Genomic DNA, 19,642 nt, shown 5'->3' on the forward strand with positions numbered 1-19,642 from the left:
GACTAAACACATCACTATTCGAAAAGTTCTACATTCTCATCTTCTTAACATATCTTTTATTGATAACTTGTAAAAAATTAGTTCACGAGAATTAAAAATTTCTTCCTCCCCTTGATTTTAGAGTAGGCCTGATTGGCTGTGTGATTTTAGACAACTTAACCTGTCTGAACTTCATTTTACTCCTCTGTAAAAATACAAATAATGACTGGCTGTCTCTTAGAGTTTTGAAGATTACGTGATATATAATATATCCTAATAAACAGCATAGAGCTATTCCAAATGCACGCTCTTTAATGCATGTTTTCTTGAGTTCCTCACTACTTCCTTTCTTCCTGCTTTTGTCTCTTTCTTACATCCATGTACTGAAAGATGTGAGAGCTGAGAAAAGCGATGGGCAGCAAAATCAAGTTATTCTTCCCATCGTGACGTTCTACCCTGAGAGAAATCAGATAGGAGAAGGACGAAGGAACTGGGAGCCAGGCATTTTCTGTGGTTTTTATGTGATAGTCGGTGGAGAACCACTACTCAACTCTGCAGGAGAACCTGATAAAAGAAGTGCAAAACCTTCACAATGGCCTAAAAGCTTTTAGCGATCAGACATACTCTGTGATCTCGCAGATTTGATTTCCTGACCTCTCTCTTCTGTTCTCTCTGCTCTAGCCACACTGACCTCCTCACTTACCTTCAAAAATGACTCTCTCGGGTCAGGTACTTTGCAATGGCTGTTGCCTTGCTGGGCAACTTCTCTCCATCAATGGCTGTGAGGATAACTCCCTTTCTGCCTTGACGTCTTTGTCACCTTCACAGTGAGGCTACTCTCTCAACCACATTTAAGTTGCAGTATGTTCTCTGCTCCAGCATTCCCAATCCACTTCACCAGGCTTTACCTTTCCCCTCATTTAATCTAATCACCTTCTAATGTACTATGTGATTCATTCTTTATTATTTTTTGCCCATCTTCCTTACTGAAATGAAAGCTCTCCCAAGAAAGCAGCTTTTATCTGTTTTGTTCACTACTCTCTCCCAAGTTCTGGCACATGGTAGAATCTGAATGAATACTTGTTGAATTTACAAAGTTTTACAAGATAAATCTGAGAGATTTACATTAGTAACAACAAAACTTGTTAAGAGATATGGCTGAATAATTTTAATGATAAAAGAATTAATGAAGGTATTTTTTTCTTTGATCAGGAGAAAATACTTAGGAGACAGAGTCTGAAACTCACTTTGAAATAAAATCAGACGAAAGTCAACCAAAGTAATTTCAAAACAGAAAAATCTCTGTTCCGTCTGGTAATTGGAATGTTGCGTCAGGAAGCTGAATTTGGGGACAGGCAGAAATTCTAACACCAATGGGCATGGGAGGCTTCTTAAAAAATGTGTGTTTTTGTTTGTCTATTTGTTTGTTTGTTTGTTTTACAATAAGAAGATACAGACAACCCAGAGTAATTGGAAAAACACCTAAGGTGTACACGTTTCTAGAAATACATATTTGGTCCAGCAAGGGGATGGTGACAATCAGAGAGTCAGGGGGAGCTGCTGAAGAGCTTGTTTTTCACTCTGATCAAGTAGAGTGTTGATAACAGCAATAGTGAAGAACCAGGAAATGATTTAGAGAAATAGATAAAATCCAGAAAGTCTAGAAATAGGTTTATACAGCTAACCTGCAATTCACGCTGAGATGATAGTAATGATGACCATGATTAAAAACAAAAATGTTTCCATAAAACTTACAGGCCTTGCTTAACCAAGGTCCATGAAAGACTATTTTCTATAAGTCATCTATAATGCACATATCACACTATCATATAATTTCCTTGCATATATATATATGTATATATATATATATAATTTTATCTGAAAAGTTTATATAACTTTCCAAACTCTGAAAACACATCTCAGAAAAGCATTTTAAATTCACTGCCACATTTTCCAAAATATTATCAAATAGATCATTACTATCTATAATTATAAAATTCACAAAATGCAAATAAAAAGTTCTTTCCAATATTCACAAACATTTGTTTTAATTTAGCTTTAGTGGCCAAATTGGCATTTAAATCTAAGAGTCATCTTGATCCATCCCTAAAAACAGATTTCATAGACACACATGCTGCTGGTGTAAAGAAGCACTAATAACTACCTCTGTCTCTGTCTCGGTCTCTGTTTCTGTCTCTGGCTGTTTCTCTCTTTCTTTCCGCGTGTGTGTGTGTGTGTGTGTGTGTGTGTGTGTGTGTGTGTTTGCTCTTATAAAGAAATGACCATGGAAAAGAAAGTGAAAGCCCAATAGCAAGTAAGAAATGATTAAATTTTGTCACGGTTCGGCTTTTTACTTTTTTTCTCCTCATAAGCATTGAGGCTCAGAAAGCAAGAAAAGAAAGTTGTTGGATTTTGTTCTTACACGGATTAGTGATTTCAGCAATTTAATGAAGATAAGACCAAGGAGATCATTCTTATTAACAAGACAATATAAGTCAGAAAGGCAAATTTTTTATGATAAATTTTATACAATATGTATTCCACAACCTCTATCCTCATTTTTTTAAACCAAGATATGACCTATTTTGTAGACTAAAATACATAGAACTCAATGCTTAGCATTGCTTTTTGAGGAGCTCCCTCTACTCTGAATGGCACTATAGCCAAATGACCATCACTGCATGATTACATGATGGTGGGATTCAGCTCTTGTGATTAGCACTTAGAGTGACAAGCACTCTGATACCTCAAATCATACTTTCAAGAAAACATGTGGAATCATTTTTTTTAAAGCAGAGAATGTAGTGTGTGTGTGTGTGTGTGTGTGTGTGTGTGTGTGCATTTAAAGAAGTATTGCTAATTAAATGTAATTCTTTTAGTAAAGGCAATAATACAAGTAGACAAGGACAATTTCTTCCGTATGGACTATAGAGAGAAGAGTGCTGTTTTCCATTGTACAAATTTCTTGAAAGAAGCACGTGGCTTCTTTCTTGGCTCCCCACCAATGGACAAGAGAAATTGGACTTGGCTAAAATGATGGTTACCGTTACATTCCTCTGCAAGATGAGATACAAAACTGACATAATGGTTTCATATAGAGCATCTTCTGAGGATTAGTGGTTTATTAGCACATGCTCAATTTACAAAACTGCTATAAAACCGTTGGCATTAATATTTATTTTTAAGGGGTGGTCTGAAGTTTTTGGATTAGTACTTCTATGAAAACTTGATATCTGTCCCCATTCACAAATGAACAAAGGGAAGAAAATGGGGAGACTCAATAAGCATGATTATTCAGGCTTCTATTTACACTGTTATTGTAAAGATATTAATTGATTTAAAATTGAAGCCTCCAGTTTTTATGAGACATTGATGCTTACCAGCAATGAATGACAAAGTAATTACATTTCACAAATATACATGAATTATAGATATCCTGATTTTATATCAGGGACCCAGACTCAGCCAATGTGTACAATTTTATACTCATCAATTATAACCTGTAATTCATTAGTCACACATTCAACATATTGAATGTTTCTTTATTTTTTGTTTTTGCCACCTTCTATATTTTGCACTGGAGATATGAAACATGGTAAAATTGCTTACTTAATATGCTTGTTTTTCTATATTACAGATATTGTTTTGTCCTTAGCTTAATACTAGGTTATTTTGGAGAGACATCTGGGAGGAAAATTGAATTCAACACTCTTCCATCAAAAAGTAAAAATGTGGGTATCAACTGCCTAAGATTGAATTTCCTAGTTCTTTTAAAGGCATTTTCACTGGCATTCATAAAATGCAGTGTCTCCTGCTACGTAGTTATCTTCAAAGCTCTGTGAAGAAACAGTCCCTTTAGAAGAAATCAAGGTTACTTTTCTAATACTTGCCACAGATTTGTCAATTTTATATTACTAAAAATATGAATTTATATGACTAATACATAAATACTCAAGAATGTTGAATGTTCTCCTTTTCCCTGTTGTCCCAGGGCAAGTCAAAGCCTGCAGCATTGTACAAAATACATGTTTTCTGGGGGTGGGTAGGAGACCACAAAACAATCACCTTCAATAAAATCCCATGTTATAGGCCATTCTCTTGATAGGCTTATGAGGAAAATGTGTTTTCATTTTCAAGTAAGCTTGAGAAATACTGGATGAAATAGAAGAAGCATACTTCCATGGTATCGGACTCCTTCGATCCTTTAATATGCTAACGGGTTCTGCAGCTCTTCAAGACAGGTGTCCTCAGCTTTTCTCAAATCCATTTGGTCAGAGGGCAGTTTTTTTTTTTTTTTTTTTTTGTTTTTTTTGTTTTGTTTTTTTTTTGCTGTTGTTTTGTTTTCCTAGAGATCGTCTACTGGCATTATTGTTTCAAAGAAAACACTGTGAGAAAGCTGCCTAGAGTGCGGATGAGCTTCAGAGATGAGACTGAGATTTAAATGGCAAGTTTATCTACATTTTAATACTAAAACCTCTGATATATCTGTTGTCCTTTGGAAAAAAGCACATTGTCTTTGTAGAAAATGATAAGAGTCAGTGAGGGTTCTGAGGGTGGGAATCCCTCTGATCGTGTTTGTGGGCACATGCGCAGATGTGCATTTTTAGCATCTGAGAGGCAACATTATTCCAGCGAATATGACTTATATATATTAGCCAAATAAAAAGAAAAAAACTTTGTTATAGAAATTTTAGTTTATTTACTAACCTCAGGTTACCCTGTTCCAGACATACTCTTATTCACCACCATGCCTCCTGTTTGTTAAATTGTAAATGTCACTTGTCCAGATTGAATGGAAGTTAGTAAAGTAGATCTGATGCATTATTTATAGTTCAGCTTCATATCACACTTTTGGCTGAAGAGCCCAAGGCTGCAAGAACTTTCCAATAAAGCAAAAATAATAGAAGTTAGCAGGTTTGTAGAGATGCTAGGATAAAGAGAGTGAGAATGAGGGACCTAGGAAAAGTTAGAGTAAATATTGACAAATTATTCAAAACTCATTTATAGCAGAGTATAACTAATACTCATGATATAGCAGAGTATAAAAGGATAGTAACATAATAACAAAATAAAATGGCACAGAATTAGATCTATCATCCAGTTGTATGTCTAGTGTCAATTCCAAAAGGACATCCTCTTACAAACAAGAAACAATGTGTCACATATTCAATTCCACACCTCTACCGCTATGGAGAACTTCAAATTCATTTCCAACCACTGTGCTCCAACATCCTAAATTGGATAGTATTAAATTTTTCCACACTATTAATATCTAGACAATCTGGTTAATTTTCATATTTTTCACACTTTTATGAGATTCTCATAAAAGATCCTAGGCTTTCTCATATTATTTCTCACTTATTACAGTGTGGGAAGGGTGGGACTGACACATTCCAAACATTACTTGGGATCCTAAGGAAGGGACAGAGTTTAGAATAAACAGAGAGGAGCGTTCCTCTTGGGTTCAAAATTTCATTATTTCACAAAAAGAACAGGACTGGCAATTATTAGCTGAAAAATTAAGAGATGCTGAATGGTTTATCTATAGAGCTCGGGCTCTGAGTCCAGATGGCCTCTGTTCAAGGTATATTTCTATCCTTACCTAGCAGGGTGACTTTAGGCAATTGAATTAATCAAACTTCAATGTTCTTATCTGTAAAAATGGGTGCAATATTACCTATACCTCATAGAATTATTGGAGGATATACTGAATTATTTTACATAAAGTGCTTTGCATACTGCCTAGCATTAATGATATCTCAAATAAATATTTTCATCGTTATTTTGTATACTACAAGCAACATTTCTTCATTAATTATTCCCTTTCTTTCCTCTCTGTTAATCTTTCCTCTGCAGTGGCTCCTCCCTTTCAGACTGATTTCCCCAAAGAAAAGTAAATGTTCCTTGAACTATGCTTCTAACTTAATTTACCATTCCATCTTTCTCCTTCCTTTCCTGCCACACTTCATTAAAGTTTCATTCCACCCAAATGCAGTCTGTCCTTAAACCTCTGTCATCTTACCACTAGTTCACCACTGAAACAGCTTTCACTAAATTTACCAATGACCTCTTAGTGTTAGAGGCATTACGCTCAGACAGAGTCTCGCCCTCACTGTCTTTGATAAACTTCAAGGCCTTTTTATCCTCTTTATGGACACCTGCTCCTCTTCATTCATTTAAGTGGTTCTTCCCTCCTCTTGCCATTTAATTATAGTCACTCCTCTAAGCCTCTCCTCTCGGCATCTTTAAGTTTTCAACCTACATGCTTTCTCCCTGGGAATATCTTTTCTTCCGTCAGTTATATTTTGCTAATTTCCAAAATATCTTCACGAGGTGTCTCCTATTTCTGGAGTTTCAGTTACCAGTTACACGGACCTTTTCGTGTAGATGCCGCGTCAGCACGTCTATCTCGGCATGAGTCTTCCCCTTTCTTGATGCTCCGATTCATCCATTGTAATGCAGCCAGATGTCGTATGAGTCTTTCAACGTACACTCCAAAGAGAACCTCCTTTACAAAGCCTTCTCGTTATATTTTATCAGTACTCCGCTCTTTGTCTGAATTTCTTTCTTATTTATGGTTATTTTTTTGCATACATATGTTTATATATATTTACATATATACTTATGCATTCATATATATAAATATATATGTTATAAAATATATAAATATATTATATTTTACATAAACTATATAAACATATAATATATATTATAAAACACATACATATTTATATAAATATAAAACCCGCTAATGACTATAAGCTGCTGAGAGCCCCAAACATCACTATAATCATCACACTACGTCAAAAATGACAGGATGAACAAAAAATCTAATATTTAATGAATGGTTGTTGAATTTGATTGCTGAAGGTAAAGGGAGATATTACCTTTTAAAATGGTAAATGAGATAAAGTGATTACGAGATTTGTACAAAAACATATAGGAGCATAGTCCAGTTAAAGATATTGGAGTAAAAAATTAAACACGATTCTAATGACTATGATAAGAACAGCCAAAGTGAATATTTATATATACATTTTTATATATAATGTGTATACATATAATTAAACATATACAGTATAAATTTAATTATACACATATATACGTGCAATATAGTTTTGCACAGTATTTCAGATATTCTGTTACCTGTGCTATTTTTGTGATGATAGGTACTAGAGGGCAACGATTAAAGATGATTCAGACTAGAATAATATTATATGCTCAAGGGCATTTGAGAAAAATTATTTTTAAATTGGTACATATGAATCAAAGGGCTAGGAAGGACCAGGAAAGGAATCTACATTATACCCCTGCCTCAGGGTTTAAAGTTTCTACATTCTATGGAAATGATCATTTACTATTCAGAGAAAGAGAATATTTATAGAGTTCCTGACAATGTACTTTATGATCTCCCTAGATTGTTAGTGTTTCAATATTTTCATAATTCTCAGTGCAAAAATCTCAAAATTATCTGGTATGTTAACCAAAGCCAGATTGGCTAACAAATGAAATATCTGTCTTATTGTTTTAAAAAAGAAACTACTACCTTCTAACTTTTGGAATTATGTTAATTTTTTATTAGTTATTTCTGTTATTACATATAATATTTTATATTATAGCATTAGATTCTTTCCATTTTTTGTATATCTGTTGAAACTATTTTGATAAATTTTATGTCCAAAACAGGATCTGGGTTTTGACATTTAAAGAACATTTTGTGTGTGTGTGTGTGTGTGTGTGTGTATACATATATATATATATATTGGATATATACATATCCTATATATATATATATATACATATCATATATATATATATATATATATATATCTTTATTAAAGCCATTTTTTCTTCTTTTGTATGTATACATTCAGATATTATCAAAATATAAGCAATACATTTGATTTTAAGTATCTCTTTTACAGTTCACCATTAAATTACCATTCAACATGTATATTTTGTTTTTAAGGTTGGGCAGCAACATTGAACACTGCAGAAAATTATAATGCTTTGAGATAATCAGTAATTGGTAAATGGCTTTGTAATTCAAACAGATTACAGTTTTTAGACAAGGTACATTTATTGTCTAAGCTTCTCAGTCTTTCGAGTCGAGAAGTCATCTGATGGTTGCCTCCAGGACATAGTTTGATTGGAATCAGGAGAGTCCTCCTAGACTGAAGTGTGCAGAAGAGATTACAACTGGGAACTTCCATTCTAATGAGTCTTTTGGGTTAATGCATTCTAGTATCTGTAATAATAGGAGAACTAAATATTTGTTGAAGAGTTGTATGCATTTTTAGACATGCAGAAGGAGAAAAAAAATATGGATAACTATCTGCCTCTTTCACAATTAAGAAAAGCAAAATTCTAGTGAAGGTGAGCATATTTTCATGTATCTGTTGGCTGTTTGTTTATTTTCTTGGGAGAAATGCCTGTTCAGTTCACCTGGATTATTTATTTCTTTGTTTAGTTGCACTCCTACATTTTGCATATCAGCCCCTTATCGGAGGTGTCCTTTGCAAGTATCTTCTACCATTTGGCTGGTTGCCTCTTTGCTTTGTTGATGGCATCTTCTGCTATGCAGAATTTGTTTGATAGAGTTCCATTCATTCATTTTTGTTTTTACTTCCCTTGCCTTTGAGGTCAAATTCATAAAATCCTCTCCAAACCCAAGGTCCATAATTTTACTACCTATGCTTTCTTCTATGCAATTTATTGTTTCAGGTCTTACAAACCAAAACCACAAGGAGATACCACCTCACACCTGTTAGATTGGTTATTACTAACAAGACAAGTAATGAGTGTTGGAGAGGTTGTAGAGAAAAACGAACCCTCATACATGGCTAGTGGGAATGTAAATTGGTACAACTATTGTGGAAAACAGTATGGAGTCTCCTCAAAAAATTAAGAATAGAATTATCATATGACCTCTTCTGGGTATCTACCCAAAAAATCTCTGAAAACATTAATTTAAAATGATATATGTACCCCTATGTTCACTGCAGCATTATTCACAGTGGCCACGACATGGAAAAAATCGAAGGGTCCTTTGATAGATGATTTGATAAAGAAGACATGGTACATATATATAGTGGAATATTACTCGACCAAAGAAAAGATGAAATACTGTCATTTGTGACAAAATGAATGAATCTTGAAATTTCCATGCTAAGAAAATAAGACAGACAGAAAAAAACCCAGAACCATACGACTTCACTCATATGCAGCATATAAAAGCGAATGCAACATATGAATAAGACAAACAAAAACCCATAGCCACAGAAAACAGTTTACTGGTTACCAGAGGGTAAGATGGGAGGGGAGTGGTAGGAGAGGGAAAAGGACGTCCAATATATGGTGATGGAAGGAGAACTGGCTCTGGGTGGTGAACACACAATGTGATATATAGATGACGTATTATAGAATTGTACACTTGAAACCTGTATAATTTTGCTAACCAATGTCACTCCAATAAATTTAATAAAAAGTAAAAGAAGAGAAATTCTGCAATTCTATTCCAACCAAAGTAAAAATGCGAAGTGGTATTTAACATCGTGAAGGCACATTTTGGATGGGCTCTGTAAGAAGAGATAGGAAGGAGCACCTGAGAATGCAGTAGAGTAAAGTTGGGTGCTTCCTAAAATTGTTCTCTAATATCTGGATGAGAAGAAATCAGAAACCATTCATGCACGTTTTAAGAAGAAGAAAAAAAAAAGTGGAGAAAACTAGCCTTTCAGCTATAATAAACTCCAAGCAAATGTAGAAATGTAACCTGAATTTTAAGATAAATCCTTTTGATTTTTCAGCTTGTGAAAAAGGAAATGAAATAGGCTCAATCATATTATATAAAAAAGACTGTTAAAATGTGACCTTTTACTCAACTACTTTTTCAATAGTTCTAGAATTACAAATTCTGGTCTTGATTTTTCTATGTATTTCCTATTCAATCACCTCTGGGATGTAGGTAAGAAAATAAGCTTTTTTCTGCAGAAGAATGTTAATGCTGGCTGAAAGCCCAGGGTGTAGTTTGTTCTATCCCTCTAACTAAAGATACAGGCATTAAATGTTACACAGCAACAAATAAAGATAAGTAGAAAGTAATAAAGTGGGTTAGATAATCTTCTCACTATGCAAGTTGGCCATTTATTTTACAATTAATTCTAAGAAATTTTTAGTACGAACATGACAAACAAGATGGAGAGTAAAACATATTTTTCATTCCTTCTTCAGGTAAAGAAAGGTGCGTGAGTGTGAGAGAAACATACACACACACACACACACACACACACACACCCCAGGTTGTGGCAATTAAGTTCGCGAACTTGTTGAACCGATGTTGCTAACCTTTTTTGATATCAGAGGAATTATTCATTATGAATTTGTACCAACTGGATAAAAAGTTAACCAAGTTTACTATTTGGAAGTGCTGAAAAGGCTGCATGAAAAAGTTAGACGACCTGAATTTTTTGCCAACAATTCATGGTTCTTGCATCAAGACAATGCACAAGCTCACAAGGCACTGTCTGTGAGGGAGCTTATAGCCAGTAAACAAAGAACTGTATCGGAACACCCTCCCTACTCACCTGATCTGGCCCCCAGTGACTTCTTTCTTTACCCGAAGACAAAAGAAATATTGAAAAGAAGACATTTTGATGACATTCAGGATATCAAGGGTAATATAACAACAGATCTGATGGCCATTCCAGAAAAAGAATTGCAAAATTGCTTTGAAGGGTGGACTAGGCAGTGGCATTGGTACATACCTTCCAAGGGGAATACTTGGAAGGTGACCTTAGTGATATTCAGCAATGAGGTATGTAGCACTTTTTCTAGGATGAGTCCATGAACTTAATTGTCTGACCTCGTATGCCTTTCAGAGCTATCTATCTGTCTATCTATCTATCTATTTGCATATCTAGTAGGTAGGTAGATAGATAGATAGATAAGTATAAACAGACACACAGACCAATGGAACACAATTGAGGGCCCAGAAATAAACAAATATATACAGAGGATGCCAAAAACTTATGTATACACATTTTAAGAAAGGAAAAAACTGTATTAAACTTGTAATAATATATACCAATAACAAAAGTTGAATACAAGTCATGTCTATACATTTTTTTTGGCGCCCCCAGTATATTACAGGCAAGTAATTTTCAACAAAGGAGCCAAAAAAACATACAATGAGGAAAAGAAAGCCTCTTCAATAAATGGTGCTAGGAGAATTGGAAAGTCACACACAAAAGAATGAAACCAGACTACTATTTATCACCATACACCAAAATTAACTCAAAATGGATCAAAGACCTGGAAAAATAAACTCCATTGAAGAAAACATAGGTACTAAACTTATGGACCTCAGGCTTAGACAGGATTTAATGAACTTGACCTCAAAAGCAAGAGAAATAAAAGTCAAAATAAATGAATGGGACGATATTAAACTATAAAGCTTCTGCACAGCAAAAGAAACCATCAACAAAACAGAGGTAACCGACCGAATGGCAGTAAATATTTGCAAACAACATCTGCGATAAGGGGTTAATATCTAAAATATATAAAGAACTCATACAACTGAACAACAGAAAACAAACATTCTAGGTTACCATTATTCCATCTATTTCCCCTAAAGTGGAACTCTAAAAAAACCTGCAGACTTCATTTTTACTCTATGAAAAACCTTTTATGAACCTCAGGGTCTTTTTTTTTTTACTAGGAAACATAGCATTGCATGGTAGGAGCTCCCTGCTTTTCGTATTAATTGAATTTAACAAGAAAATTATTACTTCTCTGTTATTCTAAGGGACTAAAGAGAACCCAAGGACAACTTAACAAAAAACAAACAAAGCAAAACAAAAATCAAAAATTAAAACCACAAACCTTCTTAAATAATCCTTACTCTTTTAAAAAAAGAAAAATAAGTATATATTTCCCTCATATTCTATCTTGTGCAATTGTACCTTTGTTTCAAAGATTTCTAGGAGTATCTCAAATAAAAGTTTACTTTTTTTTTAAATGAACTTCAGAAAATCAGTTCATTCATTCAAATAAAAAATTGGTTATCACTTATTAAGATCTAGGTAACAGGAGTACAGTAGTGAACCAAAAGGATAAAAATCACTACATTCATGAAGTGAATAGATTTTTGTTTTCCTGCTTTCATATCCCTATTGATTATATCACCATAAAGCATGATTCAACTTACATTATTTCAAAGCCAAAAATATTTAATGGCTTTCAATTTTTACCGATCAAAAAATAAAGTTTAAGATCTCTTCCATTTGTCCTAATTATCCTCATGTCATTATCCAAACACTCCTTGTATATTACCACTTTATGACACCCTCTTTTCCCATGATCTCTACTATGGGGATATTATTACCAAGTTCAAATACTTCATGATAGAATTAAATATATCTCATCTGTGCCTCGCCTAGAATTTTATTCATTACTTATATTAGAGAATGTGCATCATTCATTTCTATAATGTAACTATTTATATACTTATCTTCCTAATACACTGTAGACTTTTGAAGTAAGTCAACATAATTTGTTTAATTTTTCAACCATTCTATACCATTTGGGCCTCTAAAAAAGCATGATATACAGATAGTTCTCATCAAGTTGTGAATAAATTATTCCATTATTACTATGTAATATTTATATTATTCTTTAGATTTCCTAGTTTGTACCATATATGGATTTTAGATACAGAGATTAATATAAGTGTGATTTAAGAGAGGAACATATATGATGCAACTAAATATCTAGTCCACGTAAAAAATAAGAAGTCTAATTTCTCTCATGAATAACCCAAATTCTAGGAATAAGGTTGAGAACCTAAGGAAATTAGGTTATTCATTCCACAAAGATGCTTCCTGGGGCAAAAATGGAAGAGCTTGTCTGCTGTACACAGGAAAAAACTAAAATAAAATAAATGCTAGACTGACTGAGATTTAGATTTAGTGAAAATTTAATTTATGAAATATATCATTTAACATTATCCCCAATAAATCTCAGGGTACCACATCTTTGGTATCTTTGGAACCAAGAGGCAGACCTATTTTATTATTATCCCTGCATTACCTTAATAATCAAATAATGGGGATGTTTTAAATAATAATTCTATAGTTAAGTTAGGCAATTGGACATTTCAGAGTTGACAAGTGGAAATTTATTTTCAGGAAATATTTTGTAAGGCTACTACCTTACTTCACTGTGACTCAGTGTACAGAAAGAGACACCCTACAAAGGCTTCCTCAAGTGCCCCATTAACCTTCAGTAAATGGAAACTAAATTACTGACAAAAAGTATCTGACCTAATGATTTCTTCCATTTACTGTGTCCCAGTTAGGCTTTCAACCACTTGATTTCATTTTATACTAAATTCCAGCACACTCATTATTGCTCTAAAGAGGAGACACAGGAAACCTTGGGTTAATCTGTTAATTCTCCATGAGGGTCCCTTTGGGGAGGGAAGTTTATAAATGTAGTTGCAGAACATAGTACAAAGTTGCACTAAAACGAGAGTTCAGAAAATATCTCAAAACCTTCCTAACAATATGGTGCTCTGTGTATCTATGAACATTGAAAATACAATAGCAAAGACAGTCAACATTACATTTGTGTCCATCATCTTTTGCTACTACTGATCAATCCATTTTTAAGTCCTGTGATAGTTATTTCCTCAAATAACTCTACCTTTTCCATCCCTTTCTATTTCAGAAGTAGATAATCTAAGCTCTAGTTCTCCTAGACTCACTTTCCTGGGAAAAACTCATTCATCTCTCTAAATACCCCTTCATCCCTCCAAATATCCATTGCTGTTGTGGCATGAAACATACATGCCACGGGGAAATACAGATTATGAGCTATAAACAACTCATATATGATGGGTGCGGCTGTGTTCCAGTGAAACTTGATTTACAAAAAGAGCAGGCTGGATTTGGCCGCCAAGATGAATGCAGTTTGCAGACTGCTATAAACTGATTGTGTCCTCCACAAATTCAAATGTTGAAGCCTAATGCCCAATGTGATGGTATTTGGAAGTAGGTCCTTTGGAAGATGATTAAGTCATCTTCATTTGGAAGATGATTAAGTCACAATTGCATTAGTGCCCTTGTTAAAAGAGACCCCATACAATACCAATAACACAATTCCTGAAACAAATAATTGATAAACCATACTTAATTAAATTAAAAAATCTGCTCTGTGAAAGAGAATGTCAAGAGAATGAGAAGCCGTAGACTAGAAGAAAATATTTGCAGAAGACACATCTGATAAAGGACTGTTATCCAAAATATACAAAGAACTCTTAAAACTCAATAATAAGAAAAACCATCTGATTTAAAAATGGACCAAACACCTGAACACACACCTCACCATAGAAAATATACAGATGGAAAGTAAATATATGAAAAGATGCTCCACATCATATGTCATCGGGGAAATACAGATTAAAACACTAATGAAATACTACTACACACCTATTAAAATAGCCAAAATCTGTAACACTGACACCAAATGCTGGAGAGGATATGGAGCATATCAGGAGTCTCACACATTGTTCATGGGGCTATAAAATGGTATAGCCTTTTGGGAGGCAGTTTGCTGTTTTTTGTTTTGTTTTGTTTTTAAACTAAATATACCTTACCATGTCATCCAACTATCATGCTCCTTGGCATTTACCCAAAGGAGTTGAAAATGTATGCCCACACAAAAACCTGTACCCAAATGTCTATTGTAGCATTATTTATTAATTGACAAAACTGGGAAGCAACCAAGATATTCTTTAATAGGTAAATGGGTGAATTAACTGTGGTACTTCCACATGATGGAATACTATTCAGTGCAAAAAAGAAATGAGTTATCAAGCCATGAAAAATAAATGGAGAAACCTTAAATAACATTACTAAGTGAAAAAAGCAAATATGAAAAGGCTACATACTGTATGATCCCACCTATATGCATTGTAGAAAAGGCAAAAATATGGAGACAGTAAGAAGATAAGTGGTTGCCAGGGGTTAGAGGGTAAACATAGGGATGAACAGGCATGGCACAGAGGATTTTTAGGGCAGTGAAAATACTCTGAATAATATCATAATGATGGATACATGTCATTATACATTTGTCCAGACCTATAAAATAAAAAAAAAAAAAAAACCCAAGATTGGATCTTAAGGTAAACTATGGAATTGGAGTGATTATGTTGTGTCAATATAGGTTCATCCTTGGTAACAAATGTACCACTCTGGTGAGTGATACTGATCATGGGAGATGTTATGCATGTGTGAGAGCAAGGGATACATGGGAAAACTCTGTATCTTGCTCTTCACTTTTCTGAGAAACTAATACTGCATATGTGTGTGTGTGTGTGTATATATATATATATATATATATATAAAATACTGCATATATATATATACTGCATATATATATATACTGCATTATATATATACTGCATTATATATATACTGCATATATATATATATATATATATATGCCTATATATATATACCTTTAAATAAATTTAAAAACAGAAAGACCCCAGAAAGCTCTTTCTCTCAGCTCTTTCTCTCCCGTTCCACCACGTTAGCACATAGTGAGAAGACAGCTATTTACGAACCAGGAAGTTGGCTCTCATCAGACACAGACTCTGCCAGGGCCTTGATCTTGGACTTTGTATCCTCCAAAACTAAGATATAAGTTTGTTGTTTAAGCAACCAAGTCAAAGATGTGTTTGTTATATAGCAGCCTGAGCAGACTAAGTCACTGTCCCTGTTCTGAATCACTCAAAAATTTTCACAATAATCTTTAATGAACACATCACCAAAATAATGTCCCTAAATCCAATTGGTAAAATGGCCAATGCCTGTCCATGATAAAGTTTTAACAGAGAAATTAGGATGTATAATGAATTAAAATAAAATAAAAAACACAAGTAAAGATTAAGTTAAAGCTATTTCCTTTATTCTGACTGTCTTACTTTCTTCTCTTTTATGTTAAAACATTTAATCGAGCAATTGATGGTGACGGATGATGCAAGTTATTTTTTAATGATTTTATTTGAGCACATAAAAGCTGGTTGTATCCACCAATATCACTGCTGTTGGCCAAACAACAGAAATTGCGTGGCCAACACAGACAGTGCAAAGTTATTATTTTAATTTCTGAATGAAAATACTTTGTTACTAGAGCGTAAATTCATATTTCTAAATTGACTAGGAGTTTTAAGGACTTTAGTTATCAGTCTAGCATGCCTCATATATTCCAAACAAGTGAAATGCCCTCTTTGAACACTACTAATCTTACTATCTCAATGAAACCTGTCTTATTTTTATGGCTCTACTGGAGAACATTCTATTCTATATAAAAATAAAAATCTGTCTTTCTGTAACTTTCAGAATATAGATGGTCCTTTCTCTACCCTCCAGGATCACACATAAACAATTGAAAGTCTTATCATGTAACACTTTTTTGATACTTGAAAACATCTCTCATCCACAAAGTAAAATAGAACAAAACAAAAACTTCTCCTCTACTTGACAAGATAAAAACTTCACCAGTTCCTTCAATTTTTCTTTCACTCTCCAATACCTATTTCGTCTCCTCACTCTTAATTGATGGTTTTGCTTTATAATTCCATTGATAAAATATAAGAACTAATATGAGAAATATCAAAGGCTCTGATCATCACATATATATGCTTATTAGCATTTCTATCTCAATAATCATTATATTGAAATTTTTAACATTTCATTAAAGTAGATAAAGGTTGTTATAAAAGAAGAAATACATCATGCTCATAGATAAATGACTTACTGAACACATGCCAGTTCTCCCAATTTGATTCATAAATTCCTGTGGGTTGCTTCTTGTTGTTTCTGTCAAGGAATTTTTCAAAACTTTCATATATATTTACATAGAAGAATAAAAGTCAAAAAGGGGCTAAGTCAACTTGGAAAAAATTGCAGCAGGGGCTTATCACACCATAGTCCTGGTATGCGATAAAGCCTTTTTAATAAAAAGTGTAGGAAAAGTACAGGGACAAACAATTATATTAATGGAAGAGAATTATTCACTTAGATTAAGGTAGCATCCCTTAGTTTAATAGAGAAGGAATAAATTGTTTGTTACGTGATGTTGGGAAAGCTGGTTCACCACATGGAGAAAATTATTGTTGGATTTTTTAACCTAATGCTATATGCAAATATCTCGATGGATTAAATACCCAAATATTATATATATAAAAATATGAAGCTAATAGAGAAAAGTATAGTAGATTATATTTGTGATCTAAATATAAAAAAATAAATAATGTAAAGTAAAAAAAAATTAATGGTTTAGCCACATAACAGTTAAGGACTTTTGTTCAGTAAAAGTAAGATACAGGTGACAGCCTGGGAGAATTATTTAAAATGACTATGACAAACAAAGGTTTTTTAAAAAAAGAAAGTTCAAGCAAAATTAACAGAAACTGGGAAAAATCATTTAAAATCTCTAAAACAGGGAATTAATATTGATAACATACAAAGAGTATCATTAATTCAATGAAAAACACTAAAATTAAAAACAGAAAAATAATCAAATGCATTAAAAGAAAATCCTCATTATATTAAATCTGAATAATTAATAGTATATATGCATAGATGTTCAAATTCACTAGTAACCTCAAATTCAAATTCCAAAGTATGATATCACCTTATATTCATAAGATTGGCAAAAAATCACAAAGTTATATAACCCGAAGTTTTGGCAAGGGAGTTGAAGAACGGAAACATTTTAACACTAGCATTTATATGAATTTAGAACCCCCAAATAGTTCTACATACATTATAAGAATACATTCATTTTCATGAATCTACAATAAACATACAGTGAGTAGGGTAAGGCAGGAGAGAGAAATGGATTGAGAATAAAGGAGGAAAAGTAAAAGTAAAATAAAAGGGGTTATGTGTGGGCCAGTGACAGTGGGCTGGGAACTGAAGAACAGTGTTATCTCGATGTGAACTGAAGTTCTAAAAATTTAATAATAGTAATAGGAATAATAATAATAGCAATAATAGCAATACCAAAAGGAATTGCAACAGATTTTAATTAAACTTTAAATATTCCAAGAATATTTAATTATAAAATAAATGAGAAATTAAGTTTTTAAAAAGAAAGCAGGTGCCAACAATTTGCAGTAACCAGTAAGAAACAGTCTTACTTAGAATTCTAAAAGGACATTTGACAGGACCAATGTACCCCATTAAAAACTTAATATCAAGAGTAGCATGAGAATGAAAACTATTTTCAATATATTTTGGTTTTCTAGTTGACTTAGTCATTTGTGAGCCCAACCTCAGTTATTTGAAAGTAAATATTGCTGAGAGAATACTTGCAAAAGATGTTGTGATACATTCAAACCCAGATGATAGGGGACATGTGGCCCTTGATTTCAAGGAATAAATGGGCTTTGGACACAAGGTTGGCGATGGAGCAGAGAATCAATAAAGAAGCTGGGGATAGGAAGATATGAACAGATTTGAATGGACTAAAAGGGGCAGAAACAATGAACAAGAAGGCTAGCTTCTAGGATTTAAGATACGTAATAATTAACAGAAAATGATGTCTATGAGTCAAGAAAAGAAAAGAGCACACTAAACACAATGTTGCCTTGATTTATAGCGGTTGGAGTTTGAACCAAGGGGGAAAGAAGCACAGTAAGTAAACTGCGGCACATGATTTGCCCTCTGTGATGCTTTTGCCTGCAATTTAGTATAGGACTTTGTGTCGGGCTTTATGTAAATATTTACTTAATGAATACATAAAGTAATTTAATTCATTGCTTTGGGCTACAAGAGTAAAGAGTTAAAGGTTACCTGCAGGAAGTAGTGGGATTTCTGACGGAGGATAACAAACTTGGGACAGGTTATTTCAGTAAATCTGAAATACTCTTTTGTCTAGATTATCTGGTTATACCTGACAGCTATGAAATACCAGAAAATTCATATATACATATATTTTTTTATGCAAGGAAGTGTCAGTTACCTTCAACTTCTTATTATCTAAATCCTTACGTGATTACCATTTAAAAACTTTTTTCCCCATTGACTCTCCCTTCAAGTTAACTTCCATACTCACAGATAAAACAATTTTCCTCAACGTATGTTCTCTTTTCCTGCCACTTCTGTCACAATATTCACACAATATCACCTTACCTGAAATACACACATGCACACACACATACGTTTACGTACTTCTAAATTTTCCAAAATGAAATTCATCAGTGGGTTCTGCAGTTCTATTCCTCTTTTAATTACATAGCAGATTCCCTCTCTAAATGCCTTTCCATCCTTCTGGGTATTAGCCATTAAAAATGGAATACTGGTTGTCTCAATTATGTAAAAAGCTTATCTGATTCTAAGGGTCACTGAAGTTTTCAACCCTCTTCTGAAAATAAAGGATAGAGCTAGTGTAAATGATTCCTTTGCATTACTGGCTTTCAAATGACAATTAAATTGAGTGTAGGAGGGAGGCTATCTTCTTTAAGACGATTTCCTCTAGTGAGTAGTAAAATGCATCAGCTTTTTATCATATAAAGGGGCAATTGACTTAGTGACAAATAGACACACTTGTAGAAAGCTAGTCTGAAGTCAGGCATATAAATCTCATTTAAAGA

At 33.5% G+C, this 19,642-nt stretch overlaps 1 protein-coding gene across 1 annotated transcript in view; it reads right to left on the minus strand.

The window, feature by feature from the left end:
- The window catches only part of NEGR1 (neuronal growth regulator 1), an 831,724-nt gene that overhangs the window by 304,432 nt on the left and 507,650 nt on the right, over positions 1–19,642 (minus strand). The window lies entirely within an intron of this gene.

The sequence above is a fragment of the Rhinolophus ferrumequinum genome, chromosome 9 (genome assembly GCF_004115265.2).
Source record: "Rhinolophus ferrumequinum isolate MPI-CBG mRhiFer1 chromosome 9, mRhiFer1_v1.p, whole genome shotgun sequence".
In the NCBI taxonomy this organism is placed as follows: domain Eukaryota; kingdom Metazoa; phylum Chordata; class Mammalia; order Chiroptera; family Rhinolophidae; genus Rhinolophus; species Rhinolophus ferrumequinum.